We start from the raw sequence: 13,162 nt of genomic DNA on the forward strand, positions 1-13,162 counted from the left end.
TCATAATCTTCCCATAGTCTTAATTTCAGAGAGCTTCTTTGGGAAATATTTTATGGGGAATGGAAGAAATGCCAAATTCAGTTTTTTTCCACTGTTAAATTCACCTAAAATTAGGTTTAGCACTTTTATTTTTTAAATAGCAGAACTATCTGGTCCCATTTTAATAAAAATATTTCTACCTAGCCTTCTAGCTAGAAATATCCTAGAGATGTCTAGGCGAAGGTTCTCAGAAAATCACTGAAACTGCCTTCAATACTTTAGAGTACAAATATAACATTTTCAGAAAATAAGTCATTTTTCTAAATCATTAAGATGGGTGAAATATCTGTCTTCAACATGGTATCTATGGGCTTGTAATTTTGATTTATTTAAAAAGATTAAAGGATATATGTCATGTAAGAGGAATGTACGGTAATAAACTGGAATTCAAACTGAGAAAAAATGACAGGTTGAAATTCAAAAATATTATCATGGGATAGGAATTAAAATTTCTACTAAAAACAGCCTAGTCATTTCAGGGTAGGACCTATCCGTAAGATGTGGCTTCTCACTCAGAGAAACAGAATCCAGGGTGGGCATGAGGTCAGGGTTCCCCCACCAGGCCTTGCCTTTGAGTGGAAGCCCCTTCAGAAGGTTCCAGTCAACACCAGGGGAGGCAGTAGCAGCAGTCTCAGGAAGGGGCTCCGGACATGATGAGGAGCCGAGTTCGGCCTTAGTTTGCTTGGCTTTACCTTGTTTGGCTTTACCTTGTTGGGCTTTAACTTGTTAGGTTTTACCGTGGTGGTTTTTACTTTGCTCGGCCTTCCATTGTTTGGCTTTCCCATAACTGATGGGATGCCTGATCCGATGTCTGGTTCAATGACTGGCTCAATGCCTAAATCACTGTCTGGGTCTTCAGGGATGACTTCATCTGTGGGAAAGGACAGGCTTTGCCTCAGCCTGGAGACAACTATTCCTGACCACCCACCTGCCCCACCAGTCATGCAAGGTGGTGGTCCAGCAGCCAGGGAAGAGGATCCTACTCAGAAGGTGCATGCTCCCACCTTGCCCAGACCATCCATGCTGGGGCAGAAAGCAGACATTCTGAAGCCAGGAGGGTGGAGAAGGTAGACGCCACAGGCCTTACCTGGCAAGGGTGACTGAAGGGTCAGGGTGTGCCTACCCATGGCATTAGTGGTGGCAGAGGTGTTGGGGGAGCTGGGCAGGGACCTGGAGGAGGTGTGCCCCATGTGGGCCAGGGTGGCCTGCAGTTCATCTGGCTCATCCTGCACTGCAAAAACTGAGGCCAAGACCTCACCCGAAGGAGGCAATGTGTGGGGGCCCCTTGTTTTTGCCTTCTCCTGGCCTTGGGGAAAGGGGTCCTGTATCCCTATCAGGGACATCTCAGGGTGCAGTAATTTCTCTGGGCTCACAGAGGGTGCTCTTGCACTGCTGCCCACTTTGCTAATTTGGGCTAGGTGTGTGGGTTAACTTGGGGAAGGTAACCAGACCCTCATCCAAGGAGAACAGGTTGTGACTTGCCAGAAAGGAAGGCACCTCCGATGTTAACAAAGATGGGGCCTTTGTTGCCATGGATGGGGCTCTTTTGTTGCTAAGGAAGATGGGGCCTCAATTTCTAAGGTAGGCTGAGCCCTGGTTGCCAGGGAGGCTGGGACCTCTGTTACCAAAAAGGAGGGACTCTCAGTTGCTAGGGAAGAAGGGACCCCCTTTTTCCTAGCCCTTGAGGCTACAGTTGCCAAGGAGGATGAGGCCTCAGTTACCAGGAAAGGCAAATCCTGAGCCTCTTCCGGGTCTCTGATGGGTTCTGATAAGACAGACAAGGCCGCCATTAGCGCTGGAAGCGGGACCTCACAGCCCTCACCCCACTGCCGCCAAGCTCAGGCGACCAAATGTCCCTCCAGGACATGCGCACACCCTCTCTAGCGAATATGGCCCTCAGAGACAATCAAGACCATTTCTTATTAGTGACACACTTGGTCTCCCCAGCCACCATCCTGGTCCAAATCTTCCTCTCCCTTGCAGTTCCTCTTCAGAAGGCTTCTCCACCTTCCTTCCTGGCTTTAACTCGCCCAAGGCATCCCTGGCCCTGCCCCTTTCACAGCCTCTGAGCCCACCCACCAATCTGGCTCCACCCCCTCTCCAGCCCCGTCATTCCAGCAGACCCTCTCCGCGGCACGCTCCGGGCGTCCTCTACCTGTCCCTTGGAGGCTGAAATGCCATCCCTTTGAATGACAGGGCGCAAGGAGAGCAGAGGGGCTTGGGAAGGGCTGCTGAGGACTCTCCCCTGCCAAGGCAGCCTCCGGGATCCCAGCAAGGCTCAGCGCACCCCCCGGCGACATCCTTGACCTCCCCCACCCTACGCCCCCCCCCCCCCCAACTCACCACACAGGGTGTTCACGCAGCGGTAGCCAGGGGGGCATTGGGAGCAGGATGGCCCTACCCGGTAGGGCCACCGTCCTATTACGTTTCCCCTGCAGGAGGCAAGGAGGCAGCTGGGGGAGAGTCCCTCACCGCCCACATCTCCCCTTTCCCCCCAAACACAGACATAGTCCCAGAGCGACCCTGAGTGTCCTGGGCCTGCTGCTTGCAGCTGACATCTCCCATGGGAGCCCTCACAGCTCTCCCCAGGCACAGGCCCAGACTGGCCTCCTTCAGCTTCCTTAAGCTCTGCCCGCCTCAGGCCACCCCTGGACTCTGCTCACCCCCCAATTCCCACCCGCAGTTCTCCATGACTCACGCGGGCTTGTAGTTGCAGACCAGCAAATACATGTTGTTCTCATCAATGACATGCAATTTCTCACAGTAGTAAGCGCCACAGCCAACCCTGTTAGAGTCCCCCCAGACTACCTGAAGGAGAGCAAATCAGTTTGGCACTGCCTGGGTGGGTGGCTCTTCCTGGTGTCTCCCCACCCAGCCTTCCTGGATAAGAAGAGGGGACACCAATGGCCTGCAAGATTTAGGTTCCTGAACACAGCTTCAGGACAAAACTCCAAACAGGGGTAGGTTTGTCTTAAGCAGTCTACTCTCCACGCCAATCACACACACCATTTCACCAGGCTTCTCTCCCTCCCAGAACCTTCCCACTGTTCAGATCTGATATATCCTCAAAATTCTTGTGGACGCTTCCTAGAGGCCCGTGCATTTTAAACAAAGGGTATGATTAAAGGAATTAATCTCAAAGGGCGTAAGTGGCAATCTCAAATGGTATACTTTGGCAACAAGAAAATGGAATTGGTGGAGATGGGTGGGAAAATGATGGCTTCATTTTTTTTCCTTTAGGATTTTTGTCATGTAATATTTTGTACAACAAATAAGCATTGAGAGGAGAAAAAAGGATTCAGTAACACTAATTTTAATCCCCCCACACACACACTTCTTACCTAAAACCAAAATTTCAGAATGCATTGAGAACCCAGAAAAACAAAAGGCTACTGTGTGCGCAGGAAATGCTGTCAAGAGCCTCCCTGAGACCTTCACTCAGTGACGGTTTATTTTTTATTTTAAAAAGTTTTGAAAACATCCCAACAATGCAGATTTTAAAGGAACTTGTCTATCTGTTTTCTCACTCCCTGCAGATTAGAAAGCAAATCGGGCACCATGAGAAATGACAAAACAGAGACAGTGAAAGAAGGAATAATCTGGGGGCATTCCGGGCAGGGGCGACTAGCCCTACATAACTTAGGCTGGGAGGGGAGGACGCAGGACCGCTTAGAGCCCCGTACACTGGCGCCCACTACAACGACTGCGGTCCATGCAACTGGTGCTGTGACATCTGCCTCTGTCTCTTCAGTAACAGCAGAGTAAAATGAAAATGATTTGGGCAGTTTGAGGAGCAGACTTCTTCGGAGGCCTACACAGCACATTAGTTAGTTGCTGTATAGGACCGAGCTTTATAAAGGATTTAAGGGGGGTTAGGGTGCTGACTCACCTTCCTGAAGCCGGGATGCTCCTGGGACTCCCAGGCAGAGAAAAGAGGCGCCCGACGCCCGTTGCCCAGGTGGTCCCACCCCAACACCGCAAGATGCGGCTCAACTCTCCCTCAGGCCCTGGTTCAGGCCCCACCCAGCCCGCCACCCACCTGGGTGTAGTGGCCGCACATCTCCCCTGGCTGGCAGGTGTTGGCGCTGAAGTTGTAGAAATCGCGCTCGCGGTGCCACTCCGACACGCCCAGTGGCAGGTTGATCTCCCTGCCTGTCATGGTGAAGAGGTTCTCGCCGCGCCACGCGTTATTCGGGTTGTGTTCCCACCTGCACTTCCGTGCGTAGGCCTCTGCGTAGACGGCCAGTTCCTCGTCCCAGTACTGCGGGGCAGTTGGGGAGGGAAGTGAGGCAGAGACCAGAGAGGGAGGTGGGAGCAGGTGAGGATGCCCACAGACTCTGTGGGGATCAGAGTTTAGAAGGTTGGAGGTGTGGGTCTTCTGGGGTCAGAAGAACCCCTCATATCAGTGACTGTTGCCTTGGGACTTGGAGCAGGTGGGCTTCTATGGGGAGGTGAGAGGATGCCACCCCAAGTCCTGGACTTAGCCAAATGTGGGTCCATTCCTCAGCTGTGTGGTTTCAGACTTTTGCCTAACCTTTCTGAACTCTGAAAGGATGTTGGGAAGACTAAGTGAGATGATGTTTGTGACCGCTATTTATGTTCATTGTAAAAAGTGAGCAGGGATATCCTGCTCACCTCCTAGCACTGCCTTAACCTGCTCTGAAGATCACAAGATGTTCAGTGGGATGTTTAGAGGCTGGGCTGTTTATTCAGCTGTTGCCCTCCCACACTTCAAAACTCTGACTGGGGGTTGGGGAGTTGGGGGCAGCAGCACACTTCTCACCCCTTTCACTGAACCCTCCCCCATGGGACAGCCCAGCCTCTGTGCTTTTAACTGCTTCAGGCTTCCCTCCCAAGTGCTATTCCCAAGTGCTCTCAACTGTTGGCACCTGACAACCCCTTTCCTCAAGTAAAGGAGGTGTCTCTCTGTGACTCTCCACTGAGCAGCCTATTTTGGGAGGCTTGGTAAACCAAAGAGCTATCAAATCCCAAAAGCAGCGTTCTCCACTTGGGACTTCAGGGAAGACAGTGGGTGTCGAGGGGTATTTTAGGTTAGGGCTCTTCTGAGGTTCTGTTCCCCAGCTGGGAAGAGAGGCCAGAGCGTGGGTGGGAAGCAGAGTGTACTAACAAGTCATCTGACCCAAGGATTGGAGAAGGAGGCCTGGATCCTCTTCAGCTTTGTCCTTGGCCTCTCTGGGAAATGGATGTCCTGGAAAAAATGATCCACCCTCTGGGTCCCAGACAACACCAACTACAGAAATCGGTATCACCTAATGTGCCAAGAGATTGGGTGATGCTGATGAGATGGGTGAATGGTCACACCCACTTCCCCCCCATTTAAGACTCTCAGGAGCAGCTGCCTGTGGAGGGTCGAGGGTGGGTGTACTGGGCTGGGATCTGCCCCACTGCTGTGACCTCAGGTGACTCTTTCTCTTCCTTTCTGGGCATTTTTGTCCAAAATCATTGGCCCCTGAGGTTCTCTCAAACCTGGCAGTAGTGGGCAAGGGGCAGCATTGGGAACCAGGATCAGCGTGTCTGGATGTCCTGCGTGGCTCCCGGCTAGACTGTAGGCCCCTTCAGGGGAGGGCAGGGATGTATCCCCACTGTGTCACCTAGTAGGTGCTGCACAGATATTTGTCAACCACTGATGACTGAGACAGGGCCTTGCTTAAAGCAGTCACTTCTGAAGAGCTGAGTTATAATTTCCATTCCTGCTGGACACCTGAAGTCCTACAATAAGAGAGTCCTTTTTTGGGGTCTCAAGGCTTTTCAGTTGTCCAGTGCCCCCTTGGGGTTGCAAGAATTGCTGCACCCATTCACAGTGGCCCATTGGTCACCATCTGAAAGCAAGTTCATTTGTTCATTCATTCATTTACTCACTCATCAGTCCTAGGCACTGTGCCAGCCATTGGCAGCAGCAAGGATCAAGAAGTCCAAGTTCACATTGTCATTAACAGTTAATTGGGCCACTATGTGGTAAATGAATGGAACCCATATAGGGCCTGGTGGTGGGAAGGAGACACTAACCTGAGTCTTAACAGATGAGGTATTAGTTAGTTGGAGGGGGAAGGGCATCCTGAGCAGAAGGCACAACATGAACAAAAGCATAGAGAAGAGAAACTACATTTTGTTGTGGGGAAAGACAAGCTACTCAGATTACTGAAGGATAAAGGTAAGCAGGAGAGGAGGCAGAGAGGTGAGCAGGGAACAGAGTACACAGAACCTTTTCGGTGAGGAACTAGAGGTTTATCCTAAGGCAGTGGGGAACCAGTGGGAGCCACTGAAGGGTTTTGGGCAGGGTCGGGCCCAAGTGTAGGATCAGTCATTCTGGCAGAGGGGCCAGGGATGGGGGGAACAGGTAGAGGCTGGTCCAGGAAGCCCCGGGAACAAAAATGAAAGACTGAACCAGGGTCATGCCAAGAGAGGGAGGAGGGAGAAGGTTCAAGGAAAATTCAATCTGCCTGAAGGTAATAGTGGTGATGATTGTATGTGGAGGCTGAGGAAGAGGGAAAAGTCAGTGATAACTACCACCTGCCCCAACCTGGATCCATTCCCTGTTTTGTTAATTGAACATTTTCTGAGCATTTAATTCTGTGCCAGGCACTGATTTAAGTGCTTTTCACATATTCACTCATTTAATCCTTAAAACACCCTTGAGTTGTTCTATTGTCTTCATCACCATTTTACAGAAGAAGAAATGGAGGTACAGAGAGGTTAAGTAGTTTAGCCAAAATAACACAGCTAATAAATAGCAAAAGCAAGATTTGGACCTAGAGCATCAGGCTCCAGAGTCTCTGCATTAACTACTACTGAGGTCCAGCCTGACTCCTGCCCCAAATTGACCTTGACCCTGGTTTCCAGGGCAGTCTTATCTTTACCCCTCCTCTGATCACTTCCCACCCAGCAGCATCCTAGGCTGCAGGATCCCCTCAATGTCTGAACTGCTTTCCAAAGTATTGCCTCATTGCTGAGTCCATTCTGCCTACAGGCAGGTGTTGATCCAGCTCTCAGCCTGTGTAGGCCTTAGCTTCAGCAAGCACTACCGGAGTGGTTAATGATCATACAGATGGGGAAGCTGAGGCCCAACAAGGGGTTCCAGGCCTCACCGGTTGCTGTTGGCAGAGCAGGTACCAGAATCTGGGGTTCGTGGTTTGTTGTCTACCATTCCTGGTTGCCAAGGACGGTGGGGCTGTGAATGGTGAGACTGTGATCTTTCTCACATGTTATCCTTTTCTGACCCTCAAGGCAGGGACTGACAGCCCCATGTTACAGATCAGGAAATGGAGGCTCCTGAAGGTAGAGGGTCTCACCCAGAGTCATGGAGCCAGACTGACAGAGCTGAGCTTAGAACTTGGGTCTTGGTCCTGAGGCTCAGTGCTCTGTACCCCCAGTGAGACCTGGGACTTGTGCACCAGCCACAGAGTAACTGTGCTGCCCACCAATATTCCTGGCCACCGGACAGTGGCTGGAGGGAATGGGCAATTCCAGCCCTTAGGGAGGGGAGGAAGGTACAAAGTTTAATCCTGAGTACAAACATTGCTGAGTACAAACATCCACCACCCACTCTAATAAAATGTTACCAGTGCAGTTGAAGCCTGCCCCCACCATCAAATTACTTCTCCCTCTGAGACAGGGGTGACCATTGCCCCATATCTGTGCACTTTACTATGTCTGCATGGGTTTCTCACCAGAATATCGATAGGGCTTTTACATGTTTTAAGATTTCATATAAATATATGTGATTGTATTTTTTCAGATTGTATTTTTTCTCCATTTACTAACATATATTTGGGTGTCAATCCATGTTGATAAATGTGTACCTGTAATTATGATTCATATTTTCAGATGAGAAACTGAGGGTCAGCAAGGTTAAGGGACTAGCCCAACATCACAGGTTTTGTAGGAGGCCAAATAGCATATGGGCTGTGTGATTCAGAGCCCTCTCGGCTTCTGGTTCCTGTTCTTACCCTACCTCCTTAGTCCCTCCCTCCTACCCCAGGTTCCCAGACCCATCCACCTGCCCTGTTTTCTGTTCTCATCTCCTTGGAGGGCTTTTGAAAAATTGTTCCTGCCAAGGCACTAAGACCTTGCTGTGTTTCCCCTTCCAGGGGCACATGCCTTTCAGATGTGCTGGGGAGGGGATGGGGCATCGGAGTGGAAGCCGGGAATTCCAGGCCTGGCTCTCCCAGCTGTGTGACCATGGGCAAGTCCCTCTCATCTTCAGGTCCCTCATCTGCATAAAGGTGCTGCTTGTGGGCAACTGTTAATTTTTACAGTGTCAGGGACTCTCTGTTACTCAACAGAAGGATGAGTCTCATAGAGGTTCAGCACAGGTGGGGAGGAGGGATTAGTAGGGGGCCCTGCCCTGTACCCCCTCCAATCTTCAGAGGCAACTGCACCCAGCTGCACTCACCATTTTTAGCATGTGCGTGGCCTTCGGGAACACCTTAGAACGATAGAGATTATGCTGATCCACCAACACTTTTTTCTCCTCAGCAGTGAAGGCATCTGTGTGGCCTGTGGGGGCAGCCAGCAGCAGCAACAACTGCAGCAGGAGCACCAGGAGGCTTCGGGAGCTGAGCATGGTGGCCAGCCCTCTCTGCTTCTCCTGTCCAGGGGTCTGGCAGATGAATTTAAAGTCCTTTCCACACAAGCACCACCCTGGCTGGGGTGGGACGGGAGGGGCTGTGTCTGGAAGCCTGGCCTGGCTCACACAATGTGCTGGGGAGGGCTGGGTGGCTTGAGTCTCGACCAGAGTTGAGTCCACACCCAGCATTCATCTCCCCTCAGAGTCCTTGGGAAAGCCTCCTTTCTCTCGGTGATGGGGACTCAGGAGAAGAGCTGTGTGATTTCCACAATCCCTCTCTTGTTGTGGACAGGTCCTGGAGGGGCAGAACCATAGGCCATAGCCTCAGCAGAACAACTGGTTGCACGCAGGTCACACCTACTGGGTGCTGAGGACAAACAGAAGGAAAGAAACCATATGGGTCTTACCCCCAGAGGACTGGGCCAAGATGCGGAGCCTTGGATGGCTTGTGGAGGGAAGGAAGAAGGCAGGATGTGTTTGGTAAAAGGTTGGGCCCAACCAAATGCTGAATCTTGGTTCTGCCCTTAGCTAGCTGTGTTTTTAGTGGTTTTCTTCACTGTGAATCACTGACAACAATAGAACCTTCTTTACAGAGCTGTAGGGTGGATTAAATGAGATATAACATATGTAAGGCACCCAGGACAGTACCAAGCACATAGTAGCACTCCTAACAGTAAACAACTATGCACATGGCATGCTGTTGGCTGGCTCATGCGCAAATGGGAAGGCCCTGCCCCTGCTTATGGATGAAGAGCTAAGGTGTTTCGCACTCTAGCAATATTCTGGAGTAGAGCTTTGCACCATGAACACAATTTTCAGCTTCTCTGTGCTCTCTGTGCACGCATGTGCTTGAGGTATTGGGGCCAGGACCAAGGCAATGGCCTTTATGAGGCATGAGGCTGAAAGCTTGAGTTCAGTACTCTTAAGATCAGCTGAGATCCTTGAAGATGGCACCCTCAGTGAACAGGACTTGAAATAATCCACGCGCTAGCTTTGGAAGATGGCAAGAAAACTTGTCCCTGCCTAGGTCTTTGGGTGAAAACCAAAGCAAAAACCAAAACAATTCCAGCATTCTTAAATTGGTCCAGTATGGGTGAGTTGGTTGGTGGCAGAGACAAAGGCATAATCAAAGCTGGAGGGAGCTGCCGTGACCAAGCTCTTGGCCCTCCGATGAGAACAATGCCTCTGGGTTCCTCTCCCAATCAGAAGTTACAAAACACATAAGAAACTGAACCACCACGAGCAAGACACAGCACACACCATAAACAGAAGGAGGACTTCTGTTCCCAACTTGGAGATCATAGAACAATCTGGAAAAGAGTTTCAAATCATTCTGTTGAAAATGATTAAAGAAAAAAAAAGTGGTAGCTGAAAAAGGGTGAAGCAAGACTTAGGGGATAAAGCCGAATAGGGTGTGGAAGAGAAAAGAAGAATGAAGGGAAACGGGACTGTCTGTGGGGGGGAGAGAAAATCTTACAGAAAAATGAAAGAAGAGGAGAGAAAACTGAGAGACCAGATTTGACCTACAGCCCAAAACCCTGGACAGCTGTCCCAGGGTGTTTAGCTGGTGAGGCTGTAAGATGGATCTCTTTCCTCTCTAGAGAGGAGAACTAAGAGATTGCCTGGCAACATGAGTTTGAGAAAGAAATAAGGAGACTTAGAAGAAAACACAGATTTCCCTGGGAATTAAAGCACTGAGACCTGGCCTGAATGGATTCAGAAGTGGAAGAACACAGTTCTCAGATGGATCCTGGGCAGGACCAGGCACGGGCACCATGGAGTGTCCTAGTGTGGTCACCTCTGGGTCCTCTGCCTCCAAACATGATGCTCTCAAGCAGGACAAAAGACCTTGGTAGGCTCAGCACAATAGGCAGCATCCATTCATTCATTCAGTAAAGATTTACAGAGCTTCTCCATTGTGCCCAAAGCTGTAGTAGATGGACAAAGCAGACTGGTTCTCTGCAGTCATGGAGCAGCTGGTTCAGTTCTATGAGACCCAACAGGAAACACACACGGCATTATGAATAAGAGTGTGTGGGTTACCAGCTGTGTGGACTTGGGCAAGTTATTCCCATGCTCTCTGCCTCAGTTTCCTCATCGGTAAATTAGGGCTCAGAACCTGCTTCATAAGATGATTATGAGCATTAAAGGAGTTAGCAGATGGATAAGGCTTGGAATAGTGCCAAGCACATAGTAAGTGCTCTCTGCCTTAGCTACTATTAATCCATTCATTACTACTATTAATACTATTATTGCAGGGCCTCGAGTTGTATAAGAGAAGGAAATACTGCTTTTGGCCTGGCATTACCCCTGAGAGTAACGGTCTTGGCCTGAGGGGACTTGAAGCTAGATGGGAGGACACACACACCCCTCTGAGGGGCGGTGCTGGTGCGAGCAGTGCTTGGGTCATGAGCAGCAGTGGTTATTAGGGGCTGAATTGGGTCCCAGAAAATGGTATGTTCAATCCTAATCCCTGTCTCATGAATGTGATCCAGAAATAGGATCTTCGAAGATGTCATTGTTTGTAACATGAGGCTAAACTGGATCAGAGTGGGCCCTTAATAAGAAGAGAAAATTTGGACACAGACAGACAAGGTGAGAAGACAGCCATGTGACAGAGGGCAGAGTTTGAGTTATGCCCCAATCAAAGACCACCCTGGGTTGCCAGCAGCTGCCACCATAAGTCTAGAGACTTCAGAGGGAGCTCAGCTCTGCCAACACCTTGATTTTGGACTTCTAGCCTCCAGAACTGTCAGAAAGTGAATTTCTGTTGTTTTCAGCCACCTCGTTTGGGCACTTTGTTCCAGGAGCCCTAGGAAACTAAGACAGGAGACTCCTGGCAGAGGCAGAGAGGGAGGGTGAGATGGGCACAAAGCCTGGAGGCTGATCAGAGCCAGAAGGCATGTTAGGGACCAAGCCTGGCATTGAATAGGACTATGTGGGTTAAGCTTTGCTTTTTACCTCTTAGTTCCATAGTCTCTCAATGGGGTGCCTCAAAACCTGTGATTTTATAAATCTATAATTCCCTTTTGATCCCATGCTTTCACAGATTTTGGAGGCACAATATATATAAAGCAGAAGAGCCCCACCGAGAGCAGTGCTCCACATGTGTGTGCGCATCCTCATGTGCGTCACTGAGCCCTTCCATGTGGGTGATCTCATTCACTCCTCATGACGCCCTGAGATGAGTCTCCTTCTTCCGCCACAAGGTAACTGGGGCTCAGAAAAGTAAAATGATTGCTCCAACATTGCCCAGCTAGTAAGTGGCAGAGCTGGCTCTGCAGCAAACACCATTTATTTAACAAGCACTTATCTGGTGCTCACTAGGTGGCAGACACCTTTCTAAGCACTTTCCTTTTATCAACTTACTAAGCACCTCTATGAGATGGATATATTGCATTCTCTTTTTACAGATTAAGGAAGTGAGGTCTAACCAGGTTAAAAAACTTGCCCAAAATCACACAGCAAGTCACAGAGGCAGGATTCAAACCTGGGGAATCCTGCTCCAGAGAAAGCCCCTCTTGCCCCACCCCCAAGACCTGGTTAGGGGGGACAGTTGCCTGCACTGGGAGGGGTACCTGGTGGCTGGGCTTGGAGCCCACACTGGACAGTCAGGTGGCAGAGCCCAGAAGGGAGGGATTGGTGCTCCCAGGCAGGGACAGTGGACAGGTGAGAGGGTATCAGGGGCAAGGCCAAGGAGGATGGCCCACCTTCATTCAGGTCTGCCCAGGGCCAGCCCCACCCCACCTCCAGCCTTCTCTAATCCCACCCACAGTCCCTCTTTTCAGCCCCACCTCTCCGCACCTTGTTCCTGTTTACAGACCCAAGTCGTTTTCCCTTGTCCCAGAACCCAGTCCAGATTGGGGAAAACAGCCTGACCTGGGTGGGGGCAGTGGAGGAGCCTCAAGCAGTGAAGAGGCTGGGGTCAGTGCTGTGCTATAATTTACTCAGTCAATTCCCAAGTTTAGACAGTAGGTTATTGGTCATTTTGGGGTCTTATAGACAACTCTGAACCACTCACCTTTGAGACAAGGCTTTTTCTTATATTTTGAATATTCTTTTGTTAGTTCCGATTCTCACCATTGTAGCTCAGCTTGCTCCTTTGGCTGCATTCTGTGTTCTCATGGAAACAAAAGGTCACCGGGCACAGAATTCAAACCACCTGAGCTGCTGGGCTTTCCCAGGCCAGGCCACTTGATAGTGTAACAAGTGCTTTAGCTCCATCACAGTGAACTCCAATCAAGGGTACAGAAGATAATTTGTAATTTAAATTTAAAATTAAAGGGCAGACACTTGCCTCAGATGGCATCAGAGAACAATACCCAAGGTGGACACATGGAAGTCAGTCTATACAAAACGCTGAAAACATGCAATTCTGAGTCAGGGTGTTCACAGAGAAGAAAGTGTCAGCTCTCTACTCCACATACATTCAATTTATGCCCCTTCCCTGTACCCCAACCTAACCACTGCCTGGAAACTGCCCTTCTGGCTTTTCAGACCATCTGTCTTTCTCAGGCAGATGTGCCCACCCTGTGT

At 50.1% G+C, this 13,162-nt stretch overlaps 1 protein-coding gene and 1 pseudogene across 1 annotated transcript in view; both read right to left on the reverse strand.

The window, feature by feature from the left end:
- Positions 1-13,154, reverse strand: part of LOC119539167 (peptidase inhibitor 16-like) — a 29,096-nt gene extending 15,942 nt beyond the window's left edge. Inside the window, 2 exon segments of the mRNA XM_037842408.1 lie at positions 8,453-8,993; positions 12,648-13,154. The gene's annotated coding sequence lies outside the window, so the exon portion shown is untranslated.
- On the reverse strand, positions 936-2,053 carry LOC119539166 (annotated as a pseudogene).
- Positions 13,155-13,162: the final 8 nt, after the last annotated feature.

Source organism: Choloepus didactylus, chromosome 7 (assembly GCF_015220235.1).
Source record: "Choloepus didactylus isolate mChoDid1 chromosome 7, mChoDid1.pri, whole genome shotgun sequence".
Lineage (NCBI taxonomy): Eukaryota > Metazoa > Chordata > Mammalia > Pilosa > Megalonychidae > Choloepus > Choloepus didactylus.